Source organism: Pinus tabuliformis, chromosome 2_2 (assembly GCF_031772625.1).
Source record: "Pinus tabuliformis cultivar Carrire ecotype Pingquan chromosome 2_2, CPIR1, whole genome shotgun sequence".
Taxonomy (NCBI): domain Eukaryota; kingdom Viridiplantae; phylum Streptophyta; class Pinopsida; order Pinales; family Pinaceae; genus Pinus; species Pinus tabuliformis.
The window spans coordinates 1,004,537,830-1,004,550,830 of NC_142300.1; positions in this window are offsets into that span (position 1 = coordinate 1,004,537,830).

The window sequence follows — 13,001 nt, forward strand, 5'->3', positions numbered from 1 at the left end:
AATAGATGATTCCAATGTGGAAACATCTAGCGAACATAATTGTGCAATTACACCTCTTTGCTCCTTTTTTAGAAGCTTTGTCATGCCATTAGAGCTGATTATCTTTCCTGGTTTCCCTGCAATACCCCTTAATTCAACTTCCTTTCCTTCCACAGAAAATTTCATGAAAAGTTCTTGAAAATTAAAAGCTATTGTACCCAAGGATTGTAGCCATTGGACTCCTAGTACAACATCAGCACCTCCCATTGGAATGGAAAGCATTGGGCTAGTCAATACATATTCTCCCATGGATAGCTTGATATTATGGCACTTTCCAGAACAATTTATTGTTCCTCCATTTGCAATCATCACTTGACACTCTGGTGCTGGATATAGGAAGCAATTCAATTCTTTTGCTACCCTACAATGAATAAAATTGTGGGTGCTTCCTGAATCAATCAACACTATTACCTTTTTCTTCTTGATTTGTCCTTCTATCTTGATGGTTTGAGGAGTGGTAATTCCCGCCAATGCATTACAAGATATGGTCGGATTTATTTGTTCTTCATCTAGGCTTTGTTCCTGGAATATATCCTCTTCTTTTGACCTTTCTTGCTCCTTTTCTTCTTCCTCTTCACAATCTATGTAGAATAATTTCTTCTCAGCACACTTATGACCTTTTGTGTATTTGCTATCACAATTGTAACAAAGCCCTTTTGCTCTTTTTTCTTCCAATTGTTGTGGTGTCAACCTTGTAGGTTGTGGAAGACTATGGGCAACAACACTTCCGTCTTTATAGTTGTGAATGGTATGCTTCCTAGTTGCCATAATTTTGCTTTCCATTTTTCTTGCTAACCTGAATGCCTTCTCTAATGAATCAGGTTCCCAAAGGCGCACATCATGTTGGATATTATCCTTTAAAGACCCTATGAACACATCAATCCTATGCTCCTCTGGAATATCTTTTACCCTTATGTTCAATTTTTGGAACTCCTCAATGTGCTCCATTATTGAACCCTTTTGTTTGAGACTTATCAATTGGCTAAAAAAAGTGTTGCTTTTTGTATCCTCATAATGTGCTATCAATTCTTCCGTAAAAATTGCCCAAGTGATAAATTGTTTACGAGAACAAAGCCATTGATACCATACAAACTGATTTGGTTCCAAATATAAAGTTGCCATACGTACCTTTTGTGTGTTTTGCACATTATTGAGATCGAAGAATTGCTCCATCTGTAATATCCATGTGGCGGGATCCTTGCCATCAAACTTCCTCATATCGATTTTTGGAATATGGTGATTCTTCGATCCAACATTAGCGTCTATGGAATCATGATTAACATTTCTTTTGTTCTCATCATGAGTTTCCTTTACTACCTTTTCACCATTAGTAAGTATTTCTTGTAGAAAATTAGTCAAATCTGTCTTCAAATCTGCCATGCCTGTCTTCAAATTTGTGTTCAAATCTATCTTCAAATTGTCCATCTTATCTTCCATGCCATTCATCTTAGCTTCCACGCCATTTATCTTAGCATCTGTTAACTTTTGTGAGCGTGACATTTGTTGCACTTGTTCTTGTAATTTTGATATATCATGTAGCATTTCTTCCTCTTCTTCATGAGTCATGCTAGAGCTTTCAGGTTCCTTACTAGGTGTTTGCATTTTCTTTCCTCGGGGCATCAGTTACCGATAATAATGCTCTACTATGCCCTTTGAATTCCTTCAAAATAAATTTTCAAACCAAGCTTAAGCAAAAATTTAAAAAAATCTACACACCTTTTTTCACTTTGTAGGAGCTCGATATTGCTTCTGATGTATCTCTGTACTTTCTAGTCATCTAGTTCTGAACTTGTGACCTGTAGTAGCTCTCCGTGTCCTCTTTCCAATGCCACAAGTCTGACCCAAATTGGATTCTCCAAGGAAGAGTTATGCGAAATCTCCCACAGTGACTTGATTATAGACTAGTTCAGTAGAGCTAACTTGTACGACGTGCCGCAAGTCACTGTTTCAACCTTTGGATCTAAAAAACACCCACAAGAAACTACAGTCCGTCCTCTTTTTGTACCTTACGAAATTCAATCCGATCCTCAGAGAGAAAGTTATGACGATTTTCCCCAGGTCACCTGTTTTGAATGTAATTCAGGAGTCTGCAAAAAGACCAACTTCCTCAGATCATATCTCCGAAAATATTGCGCGAAAAGCTCTGAAATTTGGACCCAAGGTTCAGCGCCAATTCTTCTCAAATGGGTTTTTTTTTCGACTTTTGAAACATCACAGAAAAAAAGTTATAGCGAAAATGCCACGATGACCTGTTTGGAGCAGCGAAACCCTAGAATCCAAAGCTCTGATACCAAATGTTATGAAACCAGCTCAAGAAAAGATAGAAAAGATAGATCCACGCCTTAGAATTCAGCCTCTTCGAGGGGGCAACCTCCTTTACATTACATAAATGAACAATTCTTGGATGATACAAATGACAAAACCTCCTTTCTATATAAAGGAGTCTAAGGAGTCACAATATAATCCAGCCGACCTAACAATAATAATATAAAGCCACAAAAATAACAATAGAGGGATTCTATGGGGCACAGAAATAACAATATGGGGGTAATAGGGGCACAACAATATAAATAAGGGGTATAACTACAATAGTAATGGGGTAATCACTAGTATTATAGGGACCCAACAGGTTGCCTGGTCCTAGTGAAAATTAGCTAATAGCTTAGTTCCAGCATCATAATGGACAGGCAACTGAAAATGGATCAAAAATATTGTAGCCAAATCACTGAAAGAAGTGAAGGTGCCCCTAGGAGTTCAATGTACCACTTAGCTTCATTTCCAGTTAGGGTATGTTGGAATAATCTCAACCTGATTGAATCATCAATCAAGGAGTTTGACGAACACCATAAGTGGAAAGTGGTTATATGGTCACCCGGATCTTCACCAGTCTTCCCCTCGAATTTGGGTATATCAAACGGAAGCTTGGTTGGAACCGAAGGCCAGGTCGGGTTATATCTGATTGGATCATTAGTCAATTTAGAAAGATCTGGCAAGTTTAACGTTGCCAGAAAAGGTAATCGTGGAGGACCCTGAGGATTCCACCCAGTCTGGGTGGAATTCCCAACGTTCTGAAAAGAATACCCTAGATTTGTGAAGGCACTAGGTTTCCTGAAGTAATTCGTAGAAACACCTGAACCATAAGGAGCTCCTTGTGGCCCAAAAAAAACCAGAGTTTGACCAACTCCTGTCGAAAAATTTCCATATCCAGTGAAATTCCCCCCTAGAGAGGTGTTGAAAGGAGCAGAGAGCCCTTGGTAAGGGTTCCATGCATGAGCATAGGGAGAAAAGCTTTGGAATGAACTGACAGAATAATACGGCATATTCCCTTGTTAGCCGAAAGACAATTGATTCCCGACTCCAAGTCAACCAATTGCAGGGTTTGTCCATCTTTGGAAAGGATTATATCTTTGACCCGTGGAAGGAAAAGGAATTGATCCTAAAGATTAGTTATAATGTGGTATATGACCACTCCCAAAAGGGAAACCTTGAAAAGAAGCTGACCCACTTTCCATGGAAGTCATAGACATGGAGGAAGCTAACAGAAATCTTAACGGAACCGAAGGAATTGCGTTGGTTGACATTCCAAAGGGGATAAAACTAGTGCCAGAGGAAAAAGCTTGGGTGCCCCCACTCGAAGATGGAATGGAGGTAGAGCCAAATATCGCAGTGCTAGGAGTAACGGAAGGTATGGAAATCATTCCTCCTCCTTGTACGGATATAGGAGTTTGCATACTAGTAGCACTTATGGTGGAAGCCATGCTCCCAGCAGTGGTCATCGAAGGAAAAGATCAAAATAGACCTGGGCTTGAAGGCCTGTTGGTCGGAGTCCCGACATATAATAAAACGTCCGGATGATCGGGAGGAAGAGGAGAATTAGGATTCAAAAGAGACTTGGGAATATCTTCAACCTCAATAACATCTTCTGACTGGAAGAGGACTCTAGAAAGGACTGGAGTGTTCCTCTCCAACTCTCTACTTATACCAGGTCTATTATGTGAATCAATAACTCCAACTAGAGGATCAATCTATGTTGCGTTTGTTGCCACTGTTTGGAAATCACTGGCAGAATTTCTCCTACGCCTTCGAGGAGAAGGCTCAGCACTCGTAGGTGAAAGCCCATGAAGCCTCCTAGACCGACGAACTGGTCAATCAACCACTTTTAATTATTTTTAAGAGAACTAGTTAAAGACTCAAAAAATTTGTAAAGCTAGGCCAACTAGCAAATAGCACTCTCTAAAAAATCCCTAAAAATACATTCAATCAAACTACTTCCAAGTATTTCCGCTCCGGGTGATGAGGATCGGACACCAAAATACAAGAAAGCGAAAATCAAGGACCTTCCGAAAATAGTTTGGGGTAATGACGGCCTAGGCCTACTAGCAAAGGTAACAGAAACAATTACGCCGACCTCCATACAATAGCCTTTGTAGGTGCAAGCACCCCAACTTCGCAAGGGTACCCTCCAGAAGTATTGATGAATGTGATGCAACATCTACCTCAAGTGCCACGGGATTCCCCTCCGCAACCACCTATGTGATCCCTAGGAATGGCAACTATGGGCACCAGTTCATATCAAAATCTGGGCGAAACAGTCTTGAGGCAGGATCCAACAAGTAGGAGAGGGGGTATCTCTCTTCCTTGTCTTCACTCTCCCTCGTGCTTGACTCCCAGTCACGGAGCTTTCCCGATCTTTCTAATGACACTGGATTTCACTCATTATTCAACTTCTATGTTTGATAGTTTGAGTGGCCTTGGAGAGTTAACTATCCACTCACCTATTCCAAGGCCCTAAAGAACTTAAACTTGTTGGTGTTATTAATGACAAATTAAAAAGTTCTAGTTCTTTTTATTAAATCGCTTGATTTTAGAGGGTTGTTCTTTAAGTCAAAGGTATAACAAGAGTGGAACTTATGATGTTTTCGACGCAAAAGAAACCAATAGAAAATTAACTATATGCATGAAGTTGTTTTCTTTCGATAAAAAGGGATTTCTACTTGGTTCTACGAAAAATGTATATAAGAAAATTACTTTTTTTTTTTCCTTTTCTTTTCAGAAACACTCCACACACACTCAAAATCTAAAAAAGGCTAAGAATGCTTATGATGCAAATTAACCTAATGCAAATTTAAATGGCAATGCAAGATCCTAAGAATACTCATACTATTATCAAATTTGCTTCTTTATAAGGTAAATAAGCCAACTTGACAATAAAGAGGGAAAAAAATTAATAACAAATTTCCCTCAAAACCAAGCAAAACAAATTGAAAAAGTTCACAATTGCTCAAAAACAAAACAAAAGAAACCAAAAAACCAAAAGCTTGGAAAGAAAAAGAAAGGCTAAAGCTATGTTTTTGTCTTTTTCTTTAAAAAAAACAAAGAAATTTTCGAGGTCACAAAAAGAACTACTAAATTTCAAAGATCAAGAAAGAAGCACAAAGAGTCCTTAAACCTTGCAAGTTATAAAACTCATTAATAAATGAAACTTGAAACGAGAAGGACTGCAAACTTGTACAAACTAATCTGAATAGTAGTAAAAGACTTCAGCAAATTGACAAAATATTAAGAACGATTCTCAAGATTGCCAAAGAGACACTCAAAAATCACGAAAAACAACAAGGTCAACCAAAAGGGAAAGCAAAGAAAAGCAATTTGAAATCTGGGTTATAAACGAAATTGAAACCAATTTCTTGTTCTGGAAAGCTAGAACATCCAAGAACTTCAGACAGAAGCCTTGAACCCAAGACACAAACCAAAACCTTACTCAAAAAGCAATCCTAGGCCAACTAGGCTTTTCACTGAGAAGGAGATTCGAAATTGAAAACTTGCAAGAGAACAAAGTTCTACAGATAGTGGATGACCAGAAAATAATAGAATTCACCAGGAAACAAACCTAACTGGGCAAAATATTTTGAAAAAACAATTCAAAATTATATATATGCGATTGTGTAAAGACACAGGGGCATGCACACGCATTTCAAACACAGGAAACTCGCGTATATGTGAGTATATTTGAGGAAAATAGCGTGTATACATGGTTGTATCCCAAGAAAAATGCGTATAAAAAGCTCAATCAAGAAAACAAGAAATCAAGGCCTGATCCAGAAGATCAGACTTGATGCCTGGGAAGCTAATAATTCAATGACACTGTAAAACCAAGAAATCAAGAAAACAAACCCTGATCAAGAAAAAAAACCCAAACTAGGAAAAACAACAATGTTTTCCCCAACAAAGTCGCTAATTATGTTGTGGGTGGGAACACCCTAGGACCTTAAATTGAAAACCCCAACAGAGCGAAGGGCATATAACAACAAGAAATGCGCAGACAAACTATATAAATGCTTAAACTACTAAACTGGGAAGAAGTGGTATTACCTGGAGGTCCTTTGTTCACGGTTGATCCCGTAGGGTCCAAAGCCTCTCCTTCTTTCGATGCCTTTAAAACCTGTAACTTATTCAAGAAAATCATATAAAACAACATTAATAGAAAGCATGTTCATGATATATGTGTTAGATCATATAAGAAAATGAGAAATTATGCATTAATATAAGATTCATAAGCAAATCACAACATGGATCAATGCATAAACATGATAAATATCAGGAACAAAACAACATTTCTTTATTGATGTAAGCTAAATGAAAGGTGGAAAAATACAACCTGAGTCTTCCTCCAGCTCCAAGAGGAACCGTCCTCCGGATCCATCCTGTCCCGACCTCAAAAATCTTCCTCTATTGATACACACAAGGATGTCATAAGAGGGATGAAGGACATCTCAAAATAGGAAACAAAGGTTTCCTATAACTTGGGAGTGCAGGAGGCATAGTGATTTCTTCAAACTCGATCAAGGATCAACCAACTATAATATCAATATCTCCTCTCTTCCCTCCTTAGGCCTTCCCATGGAGGTTTATTTATACTTCTCCAAATTTGTTTTTTTAGTTGGGAAACAGTTGGACCACGGGCTATAGTAGGTGAGTAACAGGTAAAACCAGTCAACTTTGCTCCCGAATTTAAGAATATTTATTATTTTTTAGTGTTTTAACACATATACGTGGGTTGGGTATATACTGAACCATGTGTACATGCTTTCAACATAGGCCAAAGTAGTGTATAGGAAATAAAACATTGTTTTCTAGAATTTGGACCAAGTCTGGAAAAAAAGGGTTTCCCTAGGCCATAACCAGAGCATCAAATCTACCAAGAGCTGTAAATGGTGCTATAACACCAACACTACAGTCGTCCCTTACCCTCACTTTTATTTTGCTTCCCTCCAGCCTGTGACCCATGTCCCTGTCTGATCCAGGAGGATCTTGTCAGATCAGTTGCACAGGTTCAGTTTCGTTGTCAGCGTTCAGAGTCTGGTGTCGTCATCTTCGACAGTGATGTTTATGGTTCAGCTTGTTCGGTAATGTATATGGTTTTCATAGATATGGTTTGATACCTAGTTTTCGACATGTGTGTTATCACAAAATAAAGCACTGAAGGCTGCCAATCAGCAAGATTTTGTGTAACTATTTCAAACCAGGCTTTGGACTAAGGCTTAGCCTCCTTAGTCTGAGAGGGCTCTCTCACAGATTATGAATATTGACTAATGACAAGAAAAGATGGCTAACTCTTATAAGACACATGAAAAATAAGCTGGCTGGACAACATTGAATTGATTCCCATTGGGCTTATGGAGTCTCTCGTATCTCAGCAAACAAAACACTATCTTTTCATAGAAATCAGGGCACTTTACATCTATATGTTCAAACATAACTTTGAAACCACAGTTTGCTAAGGCATACAGGAAGTCAGAGCATGATTCATGAGTTCTGAGTGATTATGCATTAACAAAACTGTAAAAGAACCTTAAAGAAAGAAGACCATCACACATTTGAACAAGAAGATCCATTGTGAATCCTGAGAAGAAAACACAGTCATTTGCATTACTGAAATTTGTTTATACATAAACCAAAAACAGTCTTCTCCAAAACATCCAACCCCCATTACATCAAAGTTTGATCTATATATAGAGATACAACCTTAACCACTATGAGCTTCCTCCTCCAGCATGAGGGGAGCTCGAAGACTATTACTAATTACCCCTATCTTCCAATTAACTAATTCATTAAATACATTAAGTGCTGACTCTAATTACAAAGAGTGCTAATTAACTACATATCTAATTCTATCTTCCTCGTATCATGATCCTTCTTTGCTCTTGGACACCTGTCTCCTTTCAGTTTGGCCGAGATAACTGAGAAGTGGATGCAATGAACAAGGTTAGCATTGGATACTGAATGCGCTGATGGTTCATTGATCATAAGAACAAACCCCTGTTTTTCCGGTCCTTGTCTCCCACCATCCTTCGAAAGTTAAGCAACATGTTCCCAGCTCTTTAATACCCCAAAATTTATGAGCATCACCATATTTCAGATGTGCTGGAAGCTTCTTTGATGGACAGGTGTCTCTCTTTCAAAATTCCTGCTCATATTATCAAAATAGCTGCTATGCGTTTAATAATTACCACCTACAGCAGTTTCGTAGCGCGCTACGAAACTGCTGTGTGATTTAAAAAAAACACAGTCTTCCTCTAAACTCCTCACAAAATTGAATAGCTGCTATTGCCATTCTTCAGTTTCACCTTTGCTATGCTGGGATTCAGAATCACATTCTCTGTATCCTCCATAAGGCTAGAGTGGGTTACCTTCTTTTCCTCATCAATGATCACCTCAAGCTTAGGCCTAACATGATTATTGAGAACTGAAGCACACAAAATCGATGCCCTTTTTATATATTTTTTATCTTTGTCTCGTCCTTTGTCCTTGCATTTGTTCATGTATCTCAGGGTACGTGCTGCCTCATCCACAAGCTCAACAGTCCACTCTCGGTCATTCGAAGCACCATAAAAAGCGGGGTCCCTTTGATTGAATGAAGCACCATTGTATTGAAAGACATAGCTCTTGCAAATCCAAAGTCGCAAAGCTTGACAACACCTCCAGCACCAATAAGAATATTTTGAGGCTTCATATCACGATGTATAATACGATGAGAATGGAGATAATGAAGTGCCCGCGCCAGTTGCTTAGCAATAGCCTGAACTTGTGCTTCAGGAAGTCATTTGTCATCTTCAAGAATCTCCAATAGTTCACCCTGTGCAAATTCTGTGACAACACAAAACTCCTGTGGACTTTCAAATGCATCTAGCATCTCTATGATATTTTCATGCTTCAGCTGTCGTAATATCTCAATTTCCTGCCTCAGATTGTCAATGTCTTTTTCACTCTTTCCATGCTTTAAGATAAACTTCATAGCAACTGTCTGCCCTGTGTACTTGCGCCTGCCTTTGAACACCTTTCCAAAAGAACCTTCACCAACTAACTCTACAACATGATAATTTTCCACGCCCATCTTACAAATTATTGAAAATGGCGGAGATAAGTTCCTTGCAGCAGTAAGAGACCTTCGTCGAATGAACAGAGAATGAGTGGCCCCGTTCGGTGATCCGGAGGGTGCGTAGGATCAGATCAGAATGCAAACCCAGCCATCAGTAAATCTACAGCATCTTCAGCAGCTACATACAGTATGCCCCACCACTTCTGCCAAGCTATTTCTGAACCCTTCTTGTTTGGGACTAACACCCCTTTCCTTATTTTGCTTCCGCTTCAACATTCGAAGCGACAGAGGCAATCCTACACCATCTGCCTTCTTTTCAAAAGTTACAGGGGAAATTCTACTAACATTTATGCCCTCATAGAAAGCAGCTATATCAGTAGTGAAAAGACGAGGCATGCACCACGGCTCAGGGTAAACCATTTAACCTTATACTTGTTAATGTTTAAAACCGCAGCCAGTTCAAGGCCAAAGTATCCTCCACCAACAATCACAGCTGTGCATTCTTGGCTAATATATATATGGGAAGAATGAAGATGAAGCATCCGACCATCTTCTTCATCGGATGCATCACCAAGGCGTGCAATTGCCTCAAAAAGAGATTGCTCATGCTATTTTAGTGCCGCCTTAGCTTTCTCTACATTGGTAGGATCAAGATGATCACCTCTAAAAACCCTTTCCACCTCCTTGATAAGCTTGTCAGTCTCTCGTAACTCAATACTAACAGGTTCCTTGCTGCGTGTACCATTTTGAGAAGATCCATAGCCCTTTGAACTCTGCCACATACAATGCAACTTAGAGAACCAGCCTTCCCCTGCTTCCACTTGTTTTGCTATAATGTCAAACTCAGACAACCGTGTTGTAATGCTTCTGCCAGCTAGCGGAAAGGCATCTAAGCTGAAATAATGCTTTTAATGTTTGATGCGTTCACTTTTTACAAGCCCATGATATTTTTACAAAGAGCATCCCAAGACATACGCTGATATTCCAAGCTGCTTTTATCTTATAAATCCTTTCATCATTTGCGCCAGCTTGAAAGGAGGAACATAAACACCGCCACTTCTTCCAAGCGCCTTTTCAGTGTTTCTAACTCCCTCTTTCAGAACTCTGTTCAATAGGCATGCTAGGATTTTGGTTCTCCACTGAAAACTCGAACAAATCCCCAATTTCATAGCACGCTACGAAATCAACTAAACAGGTAGCGCTGCGAAACTGCTAAAAAGGATTCATGCGCTGCGAAAACACCTTGTCCTTAAGCTAGGCTAAAAAAATTTGGCAACAGAATTTTCATTGATAACAGTGGCTCCACTTGGGATAGTGTGCCCTTGTGGTACACTAAGAACTCGCAGGTCCAGTGCCTTATAAAACTTATTTGACAACATCCTCTTTCAGCTTCTTGGGCCTTCACCTCGGGCTTTAGCTGGATGATCACTGTTAGGAAAAAGAAAACTACATCTACTGAAAAATGCTCAGTTGACCTTGAGCTTATTTGCATTTACCTACCTACCTACCCTAATCAACTGCAACTTCTTTCAGCTCAATCAATGTGAAATTTCCAATGTAGCCAATCATTTATCTTATCTGACATTTGAGTCCTTTGGCTGTGCTTGAAACAAAAATAAATCAGATACTGAAGTAACCAAGGCAGCATGAGGTGTAACTGTTCTTCAACATGAAAATATAACTGGAATCCTGAACAGTAAATCTTTTCCATGTATTCAGCTATAGGGTCAAAAAACACATGGTTAGTTTGCTGATTCTCATAACATTCTATATCTTCAAACAACTTATCCTCAGCCACACCAAATTTATTTGATATGCTATCCAACTGCCTTTCTGAATGATGCTCACAAACAATGTAATTTTCCTCACTATTATGATTATTATTTGAAGTAAGCTGCTGCAAGGAATTACAAAATTGAACAAGCTTTTCCTCTGCCTGAGGGTCGTAAAAACTATCTTCCAGTACTTCTTCTTGCTGTTTGCAATCGATTTCATACTCATGATGATCTGAAGCCTGACAAATCTGCTGTATCTCTACATCAATATCAAAGGATGAAACATGGGTTTCACAAATAAACCCCTGCTGATCTTCATGCTGTGTTTCATGGGATGTTATATCTTCTCCTTGGTGCTGGAATGCATTGTTATGAAGAGCCTCTAAAATTTCTTCATCCGTGAATTCATCATCATCATAACCATCCTCTAAATACTTAATAAGACTTAAAGAATGTCTACAGCAATCTTTGAGCAGCAATAAGGATGGATAACCTTCTTTATACATTTCACAGAATTCATTATGAAAACTAGCAAGCGAATATATTGAACCATTTTCTAGACTTTTGTACCAAGACCATGCTTTTCCTTCTAAAGTGGTCATAAACATTTTCATGAGACAATCTTCAGGGAAATGAACCTTAAGACTGCGTACATGCATATGGAATTTAACCAGATGAAGAGCAGCATTGTCCTTCTTTTCATCTTTAAATATTGGAAGATCATCTAACCAATCAACCTCTGGCATAGGATTTGGAAAACCAGGGATATGAGACCGATTCATAGGAGCATACCTGGCATTCATTCTTGCAGTGGAATTCATCTTGAAACTTCATCAAGCTACTGATCTTCTAGCAGTGGAGTCACCTTCCAATTCCTTATTTGATGTGTGGAGTCGCCAAGGTAGTTTTGCAGCCTCAAAAGATGTTTGAGCTCCTGCTACCTTCAGAAGTTCAACCTCTTAATTTCGGGAATGAATAGACTTCAGGCTCCCGGCAGACGCACCAAAATGTTATCACAAAATCAAGCACTGAAGGCTGCCAATCAGCAAGATTCTGTGTAACTATTTCAAACCAGGCTTTGGACTAAGGCTTAGCCTCCTTAGTCTGAGAGGGCTCTCTCACAGATTATGAATATTGACTAATGACAAGAAAAGATGGCTAACTCTTACAAGACACATGAAAAATAAGCTGGTTGGACAACATTGAATTGATTCCCATTGGGCTTATGGAGTCTCTCATATCTCAGCAAACAAAACACTATCTTTTCATAGAAATCAGGGCACTTTACATCTATATGTTCAAACATAACTTTGAAACCACAGTTTGCCAAGGCATACAGGAAGTCAGAGCATGATTCATGAGTTCTGAGTGATTATGCATTAACAAAACTGTAAAAGAACCTTAAATAAAGAATACCATCACACATTTGAACAAGAAGATCCATTGTGAATCCTGAGAAGAAAACACAGTCATTTGCATTACTGAAATTTGTTTATACATAAACCAAAAACAGTCTTCTCCAAAAGATCCAACCCCCATTACATCAAAGTCTGATCTATATATAGAGATACAACCTTAACCACTATGAGCTTCCTCCTCCAGCACGAGGGGAGCTCGAAGACTATTACTAATTACCCCTATCTTCCAATTAACTAATTCATTAAATGCATTAAGTGTTGACTCTAATTACAAAGAGTGCTAATTAACTACATATCTAATTCTATCTTCCTCGTATCATGATCCTTCTTTGCTCTTGGACACCTGTCTCCTTTCAGTTTGGTCGAGATAACTGAGAAGTGGATGCAATG